Below are 14,938 nucleotides of genomic sequence, written 5' to 3'. Positions count from 1 at the left end.
AATGAGTTTGCATGCAAAGATGGCGTGCTCCGTACAAACTTCTGCCACATGGGTCATGTGCACTTGACTTCATCTGGATCTTTGGATGACCGTTGATCGTCCAGGTCACCATAAATCACCTCAAGCACAGCTAATTCCCTTAGATACTGGATGCCTTTCTCCATGGTTGTCCATTTTCCTGGGTGATATGTAACATCTTTAAAGGGATACCTTTCCTTCACTCCGGACAGGAGTCGCCTCCAGAGGCTGAGGGCTTTTGTTTTTTTTTCCAATTGCTTTGTCAACGCCCCCTTCCCCAGAAATGGATCCCAGTTGTTTGGCTCCTTTTTCCTCTAAGTCCAGGCTGCTGGCCCCATTATGCCAGCATCGGAGCAGCCAGGTGGCAATTTGCTCCCCTAGACAACAGCTGAAATATTTTTGCATATCTCACAACTCGCTCAAGGAGAGGGATTGGGTGGTCTCTATTTCATTTATGACTTCTTCCTCCTCTTCTCCTGATGGCCCTGCTGCTTCATCATCCCGTTCTAAATGAGTTGACTTCTGCTTCCAAGATTTCTTCTTCTGTATGGGGGTGACTGATACTGGCATGGGTTGATTCACTGATTCAGCTCCAGTGCCTGTTGTGGGGGTTTGAGTAGCCACAGTGCTTGTCCTTGGGGTTTGAGTGGCTGCAGTGCCTGTCGGGGTTGGAGTGACCACCGTGCCTGTCACTTTGTCTTTCAATCCAGAGACCTTCTCTTCCCCTTGGGAGCACTGAATACTGTTGAGCAGGGCTCAGTACGAGTGGGACAGGCCCCAGCACATTGCAGTTATCTGTGTCTCTCTGGAGTTCCCAGCATAGCAACATACTTTCTCCAAATATTCTACTAGTTTTTTAGGATTCTGCACTTGTTCAGGTGTGAAACTCTAAAACACTGGGGGTGCCCACTGCCCTAGGTATTTGCCCATGCTATCCCACATGCCCTGCCACTCATAACTATCAAGCCTTGGGGCAGATTTCTGGGTAATATTCTTAAGTTGTTTAGTCAAAATCAAAACAACATGCCCAGAACCTAACAATAAGTAAACCTTAACCACCCAAGGATGTTCAAGATAGATACAAAAAGGTTGTTGTAATAAAGGCGGAGACATCATAGAACAAAGTTGCAAAGATACTATTCTGTATTTTGTCCATATAAAATCTCTCCGAGAGGAGGTATAATTGCTAACTGCCTCAACAAGGTGATATCCAAAAACCCCAAATACCAGATAAAGCTGAAAACCAGTGTTGCATAACAAATCTCATAGGCAAAATGTTACTAAACACAGCAGACTAAACAAACCAACACCAATCTTTAACCCAAACTGCAAAAACAAGAACATGGTGCTGTGACCAGCAGCTGTTACTATCTCCAACCCTGGAGCTCCATGTCAAGCACCAAGAAATACTGCTGTGGTTTAGCCAGCAACTCAGCCCTACACAGTTGCTTGCTCACTCCCCCACCAGTGGGACAGGGGAGAGAATCAGAATGGTAAAGCTCATGAGTTGAGAACAGTTTAATAATTAAAATAAAAACCAACAACAACAAAAATGCAATGGAAAGAAAAACAATGAGAGGCACAAAACCCACAGCAGGGTAGGGGGGTAATGGGGAATGAACCACCAAAAGAAACCACACATGATGCAGCCACCCACCAGTCAATGCCACACCAACTGTCCCTGTTAATATACTGGTCATAGTGTCACATGGTATGGAATGAACATCCCATCAGCCAGCTGGGGTCAGCTGTCCTGGCTGTGGCCCCGCCCCTCCCAGCCTCTTGCCCACTTAGCAGAGCATGGGAAGCTGGAAAGGTCCCTGACTACTACAGGCACTACAGTGAAGAGAATTAACCCTTTCTCAGCCAAAAGCAGCACAGTGTCTGTGTGTTTGTAACAAACACTGTTACTTGTTTATTACTGTGACACTTCAATGTTTATTATTATTAATTATTAGCTTGAACAGTGCTTCATCCTGAGGTGTCTCAAAGCGTGCATGAATCTTAAGCCTAAAAGCACTGATGCAATGAGTCTGAATTTCCTCCCTCTTTCATAGAAAAATAAGATTTTAAAATTACTTCATCTAAGAGGATGAAGACAGCAAGTCGTGACATCAGTCAGTTCTGGGCTGTCCTTTCATAAGTCAATAGCACTCCCCCCCTCCCAGCGCCCCCCCCCCCCCCCAGTGGGTATTACTTTTACTGTTGCATGAAATGTTTGTAACAATGCAAATCTCACAGAGAACCTCCAAATTAAAGCCACCAAAGCCAAGTTCATGGCTCTTGTTGAAAAATACATGGCGCTTGATTCTGGTGAAGTTTCATTTTGAATTTGTTTAAACCCAACTCTCCAAGCAAAAATTATAGTGGCACAATTTATAAAGGGCGAAACCTAAAAGAAATGTCCATTAGGAGTAGGTGTATTTATTTTATGTATCTCTTTCTATGGCTTCATAATTATAGTGTCTAAACTCCGCAATTATAGCAGTTGGTTCCCAAGATCTTTAATGAGAGATAGTTATAGCTGTCATGTTTTGTGTTCTCTAGTTTTGAAAATACGTGGAGGTGGATATCTGGGGCTACTAAAGATGAGCACTAGCTTTCAGTGTAGTTTAGCTGCTATATATGTATCTAAAATTCAGGCTTTATCTAATTTTTGGACTGCTAAAACCAGAAGCCCCTTTAAAAAAAAACAAACCCCAAACCCATAACTGTACATGTACCACCAGAAGTACTACGGGTTAAGATGAGAAAATAACTAACCAGAAGAGAATTAAGGCGCTTGTCTCTGATTTGAATAAACATTCAGATGATATTTTCAGTTTTTCTGCTTTTGAAGTGCTCATTGTGGTGTGTTGACCTTGGCTGGATGCCAGGTGCCACCAAGCTGCTCTATCACTCCCCTCTTCAGCAAGACAGCTGGGGAGAATATGGGATGGAAAAAACCCTTGTGGGTCAAGCTAAAGGCAGCTTAATAAAAGCAATAGCAAAGGCTGCGTGCAGAAGCAAAAGGAAAACAAAAATTTTATTTTCTACTTCCCATCAGCATGCGATCTCCAGCTGCTTCCTGGGAAGCAGGGCTTCAGTATGTACAGCGGTTGCTCTGGAAGACAAATGTCATAAATAACTAATGCTTCCCCTTACTCCTCCTTTCTTTTAGCTTTTATTGCTGAGTGGATGTCATATGGTAGGAATAACCCTTTGGTTAGTTTGGGTCAGCTGTCCTGGCTGTGACCCCTCCCAAGATCTTGCCCACCCCCAGCCTACTGGTGAGGGGGGAATGTTGGAGAGACAGCCTTGATGCTGCTCAGCAGTAGCCAAAACACTGGTGTGTTATCAACACCTTTCTAGCTACCAATACAAAGCACAGCACTATGAGGGGTGCTGGGGGAAAATTAACCTAGTCTCAGCCAGACCCAAGACAGTCACGTGATAGTATAATGGCTATAAATCATTCTTGTGAGCCAAAATATCATTGGCTACTGTTAGAAGGCAAGTGAAGAGTATTACAACTTTGATTCAATTTTAATGCATTCCACATTCAACTCTTTTAATAAGAACTGTAAATAACAGGCCATTTTGGAGTATAATAAATGATCCCTTCCAAAGTCTAATGATAGCTTACTTTAGTTATAGCCATTCTTTTATCGCAATAGACAGCTTTAAAAAAAGCATTCTTACAGCATACACATAATTTTAAAGAGCTGGAATAAAGTTTTGGAGCAAGTCCATTCATTTAATTTATTCAAGTATGACAAGTACTAGCAATATCTGTGATGACCTAAATCTCATCTTACTCAGGAAACTGCCTTATCTTTTGGGATTTCAGTTTGCACATAGTATTCTCATCACACGTGTTTCATATTCTAGAGATTTCCTTTCTACTCAGAGTATTGCTTATCCTCACTGATCAAACCTCATCAATCAGACACTAAAGGTTTTTAAAGTAGATTTAAGAACAATATTTTTAAAATTAATGAAGTCTATATTAAAAATTTTCCTCTGAATTTGAAGTCTCTGAAGAATCATATTTTCCAGATTTTTCACTAGAACCCTAAAGAGTAATTTTAAATTTTTTTTTTAGTTAAGTAAAGGACCAACTCCTACTTAATCACACAGCTTTGGAAGTTGCAAATTTAAAAACACAGTAAGATTCATAATACAATTGAGAGGTTAAAATAATGCAGCCATATTATTAGCACTAACTGCAGCATTATAGTGTTCTTTACCTGTACTCTAAGCAGGTAGCTATTTTCAAGCAAACTAAACTTCAGCTGTTCTGAAAAAATAGAAAAGAAGAAAAATAAACTCCCCTTCAGAGAAATACATGTGTCTTTCTGCCTCTGGTCAGGCTGTAATTTTGTGTTCAGCCCAAGACGTAGAAAGCAGATGAGTAAAAAATACCACACACATCAATGCTGTTCATCATGAAAAGAAATGATAAGACGAACTTCAGTTTGAAATCACAAGTATCTGGCTTGGAAGAAAAAAGCAAATGCTCTTTTATTACATGTTTGGCTTGCGTGTTGGTCCTGCTCTTACCATAGTTATGTGTCCTATAATTGCAATATGTGAGCATCTTATATAGAGACTACAGCCACACAAAAACTCTCCAGTTAGAGTTATGTCTGAAAAAAAAAAAGAATGAAAATTACTTATTCTGAGTGGGCATTTTTTTCCTTCAAATTTTACTATGGTCAGGTTTATTCTTGAAGAGAAAGGTTTGACATTATTGCTTCCCAGCTTCATGCTACAGGTTAACCATCAGGTGGTGCAGCCTATGTTGTCCTCTTGGCACTGTTCTATTTTTTTACAAAGTTTAACTTTCATGATAGTTGGAAAGATGAAATGCTATTTATGGAATAAACAGCAACAACAGCTAGCCAACTCTGCACAGCATAATGGGATTTTAATGTATTCTTCTTGTCGGCATAGTGTATTTCTGCGATAATTTTATGTGACAGCGTAATTAAACTGGAAAACAATTCCCATTTCCTGTGTATTTTATCTATTTATCATAATTTATTTCTTTACTTTCTTGCTCTGCTATAAATATTATTGTAAGGAGAGTTAAATAAGTTAAACCAATGCAATCACTTTTACAGATTGAAATTAACTTCATATATCAATTTATACTGGTTTATATACAGCACCTACTATTTGCCCTGTACAAATAAATGCATTTGCTGTGGTATATTTATAGTGTCACTATGGTTTCCATGTTTGTACTCCTGTTGACTAATGTTCTATATGTTAAAACTTGACATTTTAACAGTATTTTCAAACAATTTCATTCATTATCAAATAACCATTTATTACATTGTGGCAATTTCAGACCATTTACTGGATCCTCTAGACATTGCTAAATAATGATTTATCAAGGACTGTGCAAATTTTAGTGCTTATCACAGCAAATACAAAATGTAACATTAAATAGTGACTTGACAACAGCTCTGACTAAATTATTTTTATTTTTTAATCTTGATGAGTCATATTTAGTAACAGCAGTTTGTAAATGTGCTGGAAATTAAGGGCAGTATCCTAGATTGCTCCATTGTAGAAGGCTCTTTCTGGTTTGCAATTCTTTGGCATGCTTGGAGGATAAATTGAAGACTGTGGGACACAACAGACGTGTCTCTTACTGCCTTTTTATTTTCTTATGGTGCCTATGATGCCCCAACATTGTTATGTGTGACACTGCTTTTCACATTTTATTTGACCATGAATCTAGCTAAATCCACCTCTAGCCAAATCTGTACTGATTTTTGCTCACCTAGAGTGAATAGCAGCTCTGCAAAGGATTTTCAGTTCAGTTTTCAGGAAAAATCTCTTCCTTCCCGATGTTCTAGGACAACCACTTGGCTGCAAAATGCTGTGCTTGTATCTCTGTTGTTTATCTCCCCTATTTCTATTGAACTTGAGATCTACAGTAGGTCTGTAAGAGAACAAATTGATACCCATAAATGATAATTAGGTCTCTGGAAGCACTGAGGTGCAAACTTTACAAGGCAACAGTATTTGAGGGAAACATCCCCATTTTCTGAGATCTCATTAATCATTGCAGAGCTCACACATTCAGCTCAACATTAAGTAAATTGAAAGGTTTAAATATTACAGAGGACTTGGGAGTAATCCTCATTTGTGAGGTTCGTACATGGACTACAGCTGAACAAATATCATTAACACTGAATTTAAATGATCCCTAAATCAATAGTTTGGTATTGTTGCTTTCTACCACAGTAACATTAAATAGCTCCAGATAAAGCCAAGGCCTCACTGTGCAAAACTAACAGCTTAACATCATCATTGCTCAAAAGAATTTATAGTCTACACACTTTATGAATTGGAATAATAAAAAACCATACCTTAGATTGTGATCTTCCTTGGCCAAGGTCATGAAAAGAGCAGAACTGAAAATTACACAGAGATCTTCTATATGTCATTCTTAATTTCAAAGGCATCCAAAAGGTTTTGATTCATTATCTCCAATTCAGGAGTGGTTATTAGAACCCCTTGTTCTGTTACTGCTCCAATGGTAAAGCCAGCAGAGAGGGCTTTTACTCATTAACCTAATAATGTAATATTTTAATTTAAATTGCCACAGCTTTCAACTTGTGCTGCTAAGACAGGCTGTAAACTATAGTAGAAAAGAAACAGACAGTGTTTTGTTCTGCAACCTCTGTCATAGCTTGGCATCCTCTGCCAGGAAGGTGCAGCTAGGCTTGGTAACTTCAACAACCAGGGCAGCAAGAGCCAAGATGCATCATAAATTGGGGCTGTTATGCAGAAAAGGTAAAATTTCATTTGCTTGCTGAAGGTCTCACTATCCCTAGTTTAAGGACTTCAGTTCTTTAATTTTACCCGTGCATATCCTCTGTGTTTAATCTTAGGATCCCAAAGTTTACATTTTTACTTTTGATGACAGCAGGTAATATTTGGAGTTTGGGGGGTTTTGGTGTTTGATTTCTTGGGGTTTTTTATTTGTTTTTTGTTCACTAGCTCTACTAGTATTCTGTGAGAATTTTGCCAGACTAGTAGGATATGACCAAGCCCAAAGTATGTTTACAGAGTACACAAGGAAAACTCAACAAAACTAGTAAACAATAAATAATTAATTATACCCCAGCAGAACTGCTTACTTGTCTTCTCAAGCTTCAGAGATAATTTTTAGAAATTCTTCATCTATTCCTGAATCACAGTAATTTTTAACACTTTCCTATTTTAAACAAAACTCACTGAAGTCAGGTAGGCCAGATCAGGCACAAAAAGAAGTTTTGGCTTAAACCAATCACTTAATTTTAAGTGATACCATATGATGCCAGAATAAATGAACCATTACAGCCATCTTCCTCCTCATTTAAAAAAAAAAAAAAATTGTCATAGAAAATGAAAGTGTCTGAGGGCTCTGTGCAGGCAAGAGTAAGCATTTAATCATTGGAGAAAGTCAAGCTGAGTTCAATCACAGGTCAGAGCTGAAGGTCTGCTCAGAACCAGGTACTTCAATTTAAAGCACTTTGGGCACAGATGTGTCTATAGCCAAATACTCAAATGAGCCGAATATAAGTACCAGTATGTTTGCTTCCTTTTATTTTAATCAGTCTAAATGACAAAGTGATCAGATATCGAGATATGTTCAGACCTAACCTCTATTGATCCGGGAAGTGATCCTGAGATGACTGGTCTTGTTATCCCATTTCCAGCCGCCTCCTCTCCACTAGTCTGCCTACTGAAGATTACAGTCCCTTGATTTCCACTGGTTAAACTGACCATTTGGCTTCTTTTTCATCTATCTCTAAGAAAGTTTTTAAAAAAATATTTTTTTGGTGGTAGACTTTGTATGTTACAATCCATGGAGGTTCTGCAACCATCAGCTATCAAGTGCCAGAGATAAGGTCTGAACATGGCAAAACTTGTCTTTTTAATATAATCAGGGTTAAGAACACTCCCTTGCAGAATTCAGAAAGGTAATAAGAGAGTTAGCTTTCCCCATAATCAAAGATATTATTTCTATGTGGCCAGCAGCCTAGATGTGAGGGAAGAAAGTCATCAAGGCAAGCTCTTTGCTCATTTAAGGAGATATTACACAAAACATTAAACCCAATGAGGGTATCTGTCAAAATCTAAGAGACTCCATCTCTGCTGTTATCTACCTTCCATTATGGATTAATTTGACACTAATTGCAAAAATGATTTAATTTAGTTAATCTTCAAAAAATACTGTTTGAAAATTAAAATTAATGGCTAGGATAAAATCTAAGCATTCTAAGTGAATAAAAACTTAGAGATGAAGGGCCAGGGACTGGCAGAGAAAGCTTAGATGGGAGTTACCTCAAAAAATTGTATTTAATACATAAAGCAATAGGGAACCAAAAATTAATTTAAAAAACATGACAGGAACCAGCGGAGAAAATATCAAAGAAATTACGTACTGATGGAGAGGGATGGAAAAAACTATTACACTTAAAACTACATTTTAGCTCTACAAAGGACTTCAGGACTATATTTTGTTAGATCTAAAAAAACCCACAAGAAATTATACACTTTAAAAAGTCTTATCCAACTAGCAGAACCTAGAAAATAAAGTATTTATCAACTATGTATTGGATTGTGATTGTTGGGAGTGCTCAGCCTCTTCATATGATGTTTGCAGTTCAAAAGTTAAACTTGCACTAGCAAACTAATCATAGCTTTACGATGTTCTTTCCAAGTCCCTGTTTCTGATAAAGACACTGTGTAACATGATAGACTCCCATCTGTGCCAGATGGTACAAGTCCCTGATGAATCATATGCCAGCTGTGCACAGCCAGCATACAACACACTCCAACTACACTTCCTCTTCCCTCTCACTATGCACCCAGCCCAGCAAGGCTATATTGACACTCAGACTCGTGAACATTCAAAGCAGCACAACATGTGAGTCGGAGGCTCTCTGTATAGCAGGCATATGAAAGATGACAGCTTCCAGAGCTACACACTTTGTGCTCCTCCGACTAGCGTCTTCCTTTGCCAAACTTAAGAAGGGAAAGGAATGCAAAGACAGCATCCTTTGTGCCTGTTTTGTCTAGGAGGTTGGAAGGGTACTGTTCCCCAACATTCAAAGAGTATGGTTTCCCTTATTCTTATGTCTGCATTAAATTAAAGGATGACATTTCAACATCACCCTAGTGCCACCAGACTTGCTTTGCTATACAGTACAGTAGGAAACCTAACTGCCCCACGACTACACTAATGCCTGCTTCCCTTGTGCTTTTCTGTGCTTACCTAATGTAATTGGCAATGTGTACAGCTTGCAAGGGAGAATAAGGTTGATTCTCACACATGGTTAATTAAGACATTACAGTTAGTTATTTGCTAGGCTGACTCAGGGGATCAGTAATAGGATATGGAGTCTTTCACCTTAAGTTCAGCCATTCTTACCCCCAAATTCCCAGGTAGTGATCAGTAATTTCTCATTAACCCTGGCACAAGATGAATCTGACTCCACTCAGGCATATGGACGAGTTTTGAGCACGTCTGTCAACAAGGAGTGTCAGTGTCTCTGATAATTAAATTTCAAAGTGAAGAACCCCACTGCTGTGAGGTAACAGCGGAAGTTGATGCCTTCCAGTGGCATTATTTTAACTTTTTTGTTTGGGTTTTTGTTTGTTTGTTTTATTTTCTCCAGACTCAACAAGCTCTCCTAAGCTATCACAGTATCAGCAGATACAGATTTAGATTTGAAGACTACAGCTTGGCTATTGTTCTTATGTTCCCCTTCAAGACAAGCAACTAATAGTAATACATCCATAAAAGCTGGAAAAACATAGTTTTAAAAATGCCCAACCCAACATGTAAATTATGATTCTATAAGAGGCCCCTAATTTCATGATCCTACCTGCACTGCCAAGAATGTAAAGAACCATTGGTTCTTGACATCATTCTCTTGCTGAAGGGCAATCACCTCTTCTGCACGCATTGCCTTAATCATGTCAAGTTGTGTCCCATAAATTTGCATGTCTCTCAAGGAAGCACAATGCATTTCCAGCAGCCTGATAAGCCAGATCAAAACAATTTCCTAATGTATGTTTACATCGGCTTTGGCTCTTGAGCTGCTTTTGCTCCAGTTGTTCCACAAATTTGAGCAAATTCCCTCCCTCTAAACTGCATGTTGCATTGGGGAGAGGAGGTGGAATAAGCTGACTATGGATGGATACATTGTCCTTACTGGAACTGGGCAATGCTTTCTACATTAATGAACTGCAAATCAGCTACACAAATGAAACCACATGCTAGATATAAACACAGTCCTCCGAGATAGGCTTCTTGTCACAGTCAGAGAGGAAGAAAGGGAGAGAGGGAGGGAGTGCACACACATATGTGTGATGGGTGTAATGAATGCCAGCCTTCCTGCCATCTCTCTGGGATATGTGAGGATGACAAACTCTCCGAGGAACAATTCCTTTGACTGGTTCGTTGAGGAAAGGAAACTTGTCTTGCTGCCAAGAATAAAACTGCTTCTGAGCTTAGTTTTGAATTTTATATAGTGAATAAGTGAAAAACGTATACACATTCACTTCAGACCCAAGTCATGAATAATTAAAAGAATATATAATTGTACACAGTTTTTCCCTCAAGCTCAACCAGCAAAGATGTCTTCTGTCCATGTAACAGGGTACTTAATGTTTTTTTCAGAAACTGTAAGAAGCAAGCTGAACCAAGTATCACTGAATTCCGACTGCAAGTAAGTATGAATAACAGCCTGACCATCAGAACACACAGAAAGACAAATTGAGAACTCAAACGGTTTCATATGAAGGAAGTTGCAGATTTTTTGATTATGCATAAATATTTTTCTGGTGTGATTCATTCACACTTGATATTGGATTCTGACCACAGTATGATAAAAATTATATTAACACAGCATTATGGTAGACACTAAGCTGATACTGCAAATTGCAAAGATCAGACATTTTTTACAAGGCACAGTAAGATAAGGATGTTTACCATGTCAAAAATACCTATGCAGAAAATAACCTCAGGACACAGAATTTATCTGTACCTATGCTTAACTACTCCTTTTTCTGAGATAGGCAGACTTTCTAGTACAAATTAAGAAATGTGAGTTAACAGTATACAGCCACACATTCATCTGCAATTCTACTGGTGCACTGGAATTGTCTAACTGTATTTATCTGGAAAAGGTAGATGCAAGAGATTTCTTATTGCTTTTATTTTTCCACATTATTCCCACAGTTCATGGGTCCCTCAGTTTTCAACTGAAGTGAAATTTAGGATTAATATCTATTTTTCTTGAGGGAATAGTAGTTAGCAAATATTATATTAATAGCAATGTATTTAGTACTTTTCACTTGCAGATACAGAAGTCTTATTTAAATACTAATGAAGAATATCAATAACTTCTGTAAACAAGATAATAATTATATTCCTCCTCACCCCGCAAAAGGCAGACATGTAGACTCTCATGGCTAGCAAGCTGGCTCTTCCTTTCTCTCATACTGGTATGCCTGTTTATACCCAACAAACCATTATAATCTCTGATAGGAAAAATATATTTAAAAAACTGAAAATCATATACACAGATGATTAATAGATTCTCTTTTGTGTGTAGGTAATAGCTACGTTCTTGAAATGACAAAGGTGTGGGGTTTGGTTTGACTGTTGTAAAAGATGCACATTCTTTGTATTTTTGTACTTCACTAGCTGAATTACAAACACAAGGTCTTCACTTAGACCTGACTTAGACCTTGACTTCTTTTCAACAATGAGATATTTGCTCTGAGATAGAAAAAGGCAAAACAACAGGGAGGACTGCTAGATGAAGTGCAAGTCTGCTTAAGAACAGCCCACTGCAGCATCATGGGTTGTATCTGAAGTAGCTCAGGGAGGTTTGGGAGAAAGTACAAGTATACAGGGACACAGGACTGTGGTGAGGGTCACTTTCTGCTCAATAATTTACCCCATGATATGCAAAGAGAATGCTACTATGAAACCCAGCTACCTACAGTAGTGTGACAACTGATTACAATAGAATGGCTTTAAAGAGGTGATTATGTACCCAACAGGAATATCAGAAGTGAGAGAGAATATTATGCAGTACCTACTTCCAGTCCACTTATCTGAAAGCTACTACTTTATAATGTGTTGCTCTTGCATTTTGTACCACAGGTATCTAAGACAGGAGCCAAGTTATGTGTATGGACTACCAAAGCAGAAGTAAACTACAGCCCAAAGTCCTTATCCTCAAAAAAGGCAAAATAAAGTTGGGGAAAAACCAGTATTCATACTTTCTGCACAGGGGAAATGGCAAGGAGGAATTCTGTACAAATGCAGTCTCTACAGACTTTCAAACGAATGTTTTAAAATTCCAACATTTCTGAGCTGTTGCTTGAACCACTTGAAATCAGGGCATTTTTAATCTAGTTGGTTTTTTTTCTTTTTGTTTTTTTTTTTAGATGACTAGAAAACATTTTTCTAATAAGTAAAATGTGAGAAGACCATGGAAAAGGTGAATGTTTTGGTATTCTGTTGCTTTTGATGACGATCTTCTATTTAAAGGTTAACTGTGAATTATTTCAGACCCAAATTGTGTAACAGTTGATTTTTCCCATATAGCGGACAACATTCATGCGAGAGCGCATTATTCCTTCAAGCCTGTTCTCTTTGGTATAGCTTTCATGTGAGAATCTGCTTATATTTGCAATTGTCTGATGTTTAAAAATAGCATTATTCAACATTTCCTAGTAGTTGGCTCTGACCTCTTGTTTGATTGTTTTCTGGGTTACAGTTGAACACTTGATAGATTTCCAGCTATATTGTGCCACCCCGTGTAAGAGATGGGAAATTGCACAGCTTTGCTGACCATCATGTCATTGGTGTCCTGCAGATTAAATTTTTTGCATTTTGAAAACAGTTTTTTTATCAACAGCTGAACCGCATTTAGAAAAGCATTAAACGTATTTAATAGGAGACTTAATTTTTCTTGAAATATTAATTTGCTGGAAAACTTTCAATCTTGTGACTTAATAATTAATTAATTTTGGCCCTTTATTACTGTTCTGTTGAAAGACAAGGAAGATTATCTACTGGGTAATAACATTATTTTCTGCATCATGATTTATCACATTTTCTACTTATCTAAACCAGAATAAAACAGAACTGATTGAAAATCTGTACTCCAACACTTTGCAGGCTTAAGTTTGCTGATAAAATAAGGGGCAGGAGGGGTGTTCAGGCATCAGACTAACAGATAAGCTTTGCTCCATGTTAACTGAACAGCCTATAAGCCTTTTATAAGGGAGCTTATCTTTTCTGTAATGTACCCCTCTAGGAATCTCAGATATCCTTGATCTTTAGAGCTCGTTAGTTCCAGCTCATTCTGGAATGATTCCAACTGTTCACAGATGCTCCGAATGAGCAGGCTGAGATCTCTTGCCATTCAGTCTTCAATACTCAGGCAAGTACCTTACAAACTGATAACATAAATCACATAATCAGATCTTCACTATTAAAAGCTGGGGTGCTACAGGCATAGGAAGTTCCAAAATAGGTACACTAGTAATAAAAAGTGGTGTGCACCTGGGAGCAGATAGAAAAATATAATGTCCTTAAGCATGGAGTGTTTGCTCATCGTCTGTGCCATTCTTACTTCTACAAACAAAAACGATGACATAACAAAGGTGGCAGGATACAGTACTTTTTCACTTTTGCTGCTTCCCCTCACTGCTTTGCTGTATTTCTGCCACACCCTTGCTTTATATTTGTAACTATTACCTGATTAACTTATGATAATGCCTACTGGCCTCAGGCTGTTTGCTGGGCATGATACAAATTCTTTATAATTTCAATGCTCTAATTAGTTTACCTTAAAAATTGCCTTTTTCCCTGTTACTCGTAGATTTTATCTTTGCTGGTTGGGGGTGCCTGTGCTTTCTGTTCTTTTTTAGTGGTATTTTTTCTTTTTTTTTTTTTTTTTTCCCTCTATTCATTTTGTGCCCCCTTTTATTGTTTTTTAATGCTTTCCACACTTCCGCACACCTACAACATTTATTCCAAGTTCCTTCAGTACCCTACAATAAAACAATTTTTTTGTTGCAACATTCACTTTTGGGCAACAGATTAGCTGTGGTCAAGTTAGGAAACGTCTGTATAACTGTGTGCTGGTGGCAAGTTCAAAACCTTCCTTCCATCTTGACCCCCTCCTCCTAGTAATGCTGACTACCATTACCATTCTTAGACATGTGAAAAAGATGAAAATGAGATAAATCTAACTTCCTGTGCTTCTATTGCGCATATTTAATGTCACTACATTGTGTCATTAAGGACTGTATTTTGGATGCCACTGCTGCCATATTCATACAGCTGAAGTTGTAATTTCAAATGATGTGGCGATTCAGGTATTTTGCTCAGTAACTGTGCTACTGCTGCCTCGCTGGTATGTATCACTGACATTAGCTGTTCTCTTTTTGCTCACGGAGAAGGTGCCGCTCTTGTTCCTAACGTCCATCTCATACTGAGCCCCTGAAGAATCAGGCACAGCACACTAGTCTAGAATATAGGACTGAGTGAGGGAGTGGACGTTATATTTTCCGTTCTGCGTCCCGTTTCCCGCGGCCCAGGGCTCGACCCCTCGGTTAGCACGCCCGTGACCAGGGGCCGCCCCGGACGGCAGGACAGGGAGCTGTCTGTGTCCCGGGACAGCAGCGGCGCAGTTCATTACCTCCAGCTGAGAACGGCCCAGACCGCGGGACTCATCCTCACCACTGGTGAGGGGCAGTGCTCCTCAGCCCAGGGAACGAGAGGACACCCGCCATCCCCCGGCCCTGCTGCCTAGCCACTCATAGCGGCAACACCTACACGACACGCACTCCCAACGGACGAACACGCCACAGCACCCAGAGCGCGCACGCGCTACGTGCCGGA

At 39.0% G+C, this 14,938-nt stretch overlaps 1 long non-coding RNA gene across 2 annotated transcripts in view; it reads right to left on the bottom strand.

Annotated features, from left to right (window-relative positions):
- LOC135314298 (uncharacterized) overlaps positions 1-14,930 on the bottom strand; it is a 97,885-nt gene extending 82,955 nt beyond the window's left edge. For both annotated transcript variants that reach the window (XR_010373766.1, XR_010373765.1), the window contains exon 1: positions 14,736-14,930. This is a non-coding gene — a long non-coding RNA (uncharacterized LOC135314298). The remainder of the gene's footprint in view (positions 1-14,735) is intronic.
- Between the last annotated feature and the right edge of the window lie 8 nt (positions 14,931-14,938).

The sequence above is a fragment of the Phalacrocorax carbo genome, chromosome 7, assembly GCF_963921805.1.
Source record: "Phalacrocorax carbo chromosome 7, bPhaCar2.1, whole genome shotgun sequence".
Taxonomy (NCBI): Eukaryota; Metazoa; Chordata; class Aves; order Suliformes; family Phalacrocoracidae; genus Phalacrocorax; species Phalacrocorax carbo.
The sequence above is the reverse complement of the archived record's forward strand: the minus strand, read 5'-3'. Positions and strand labels throughout refer to the sequence as shown.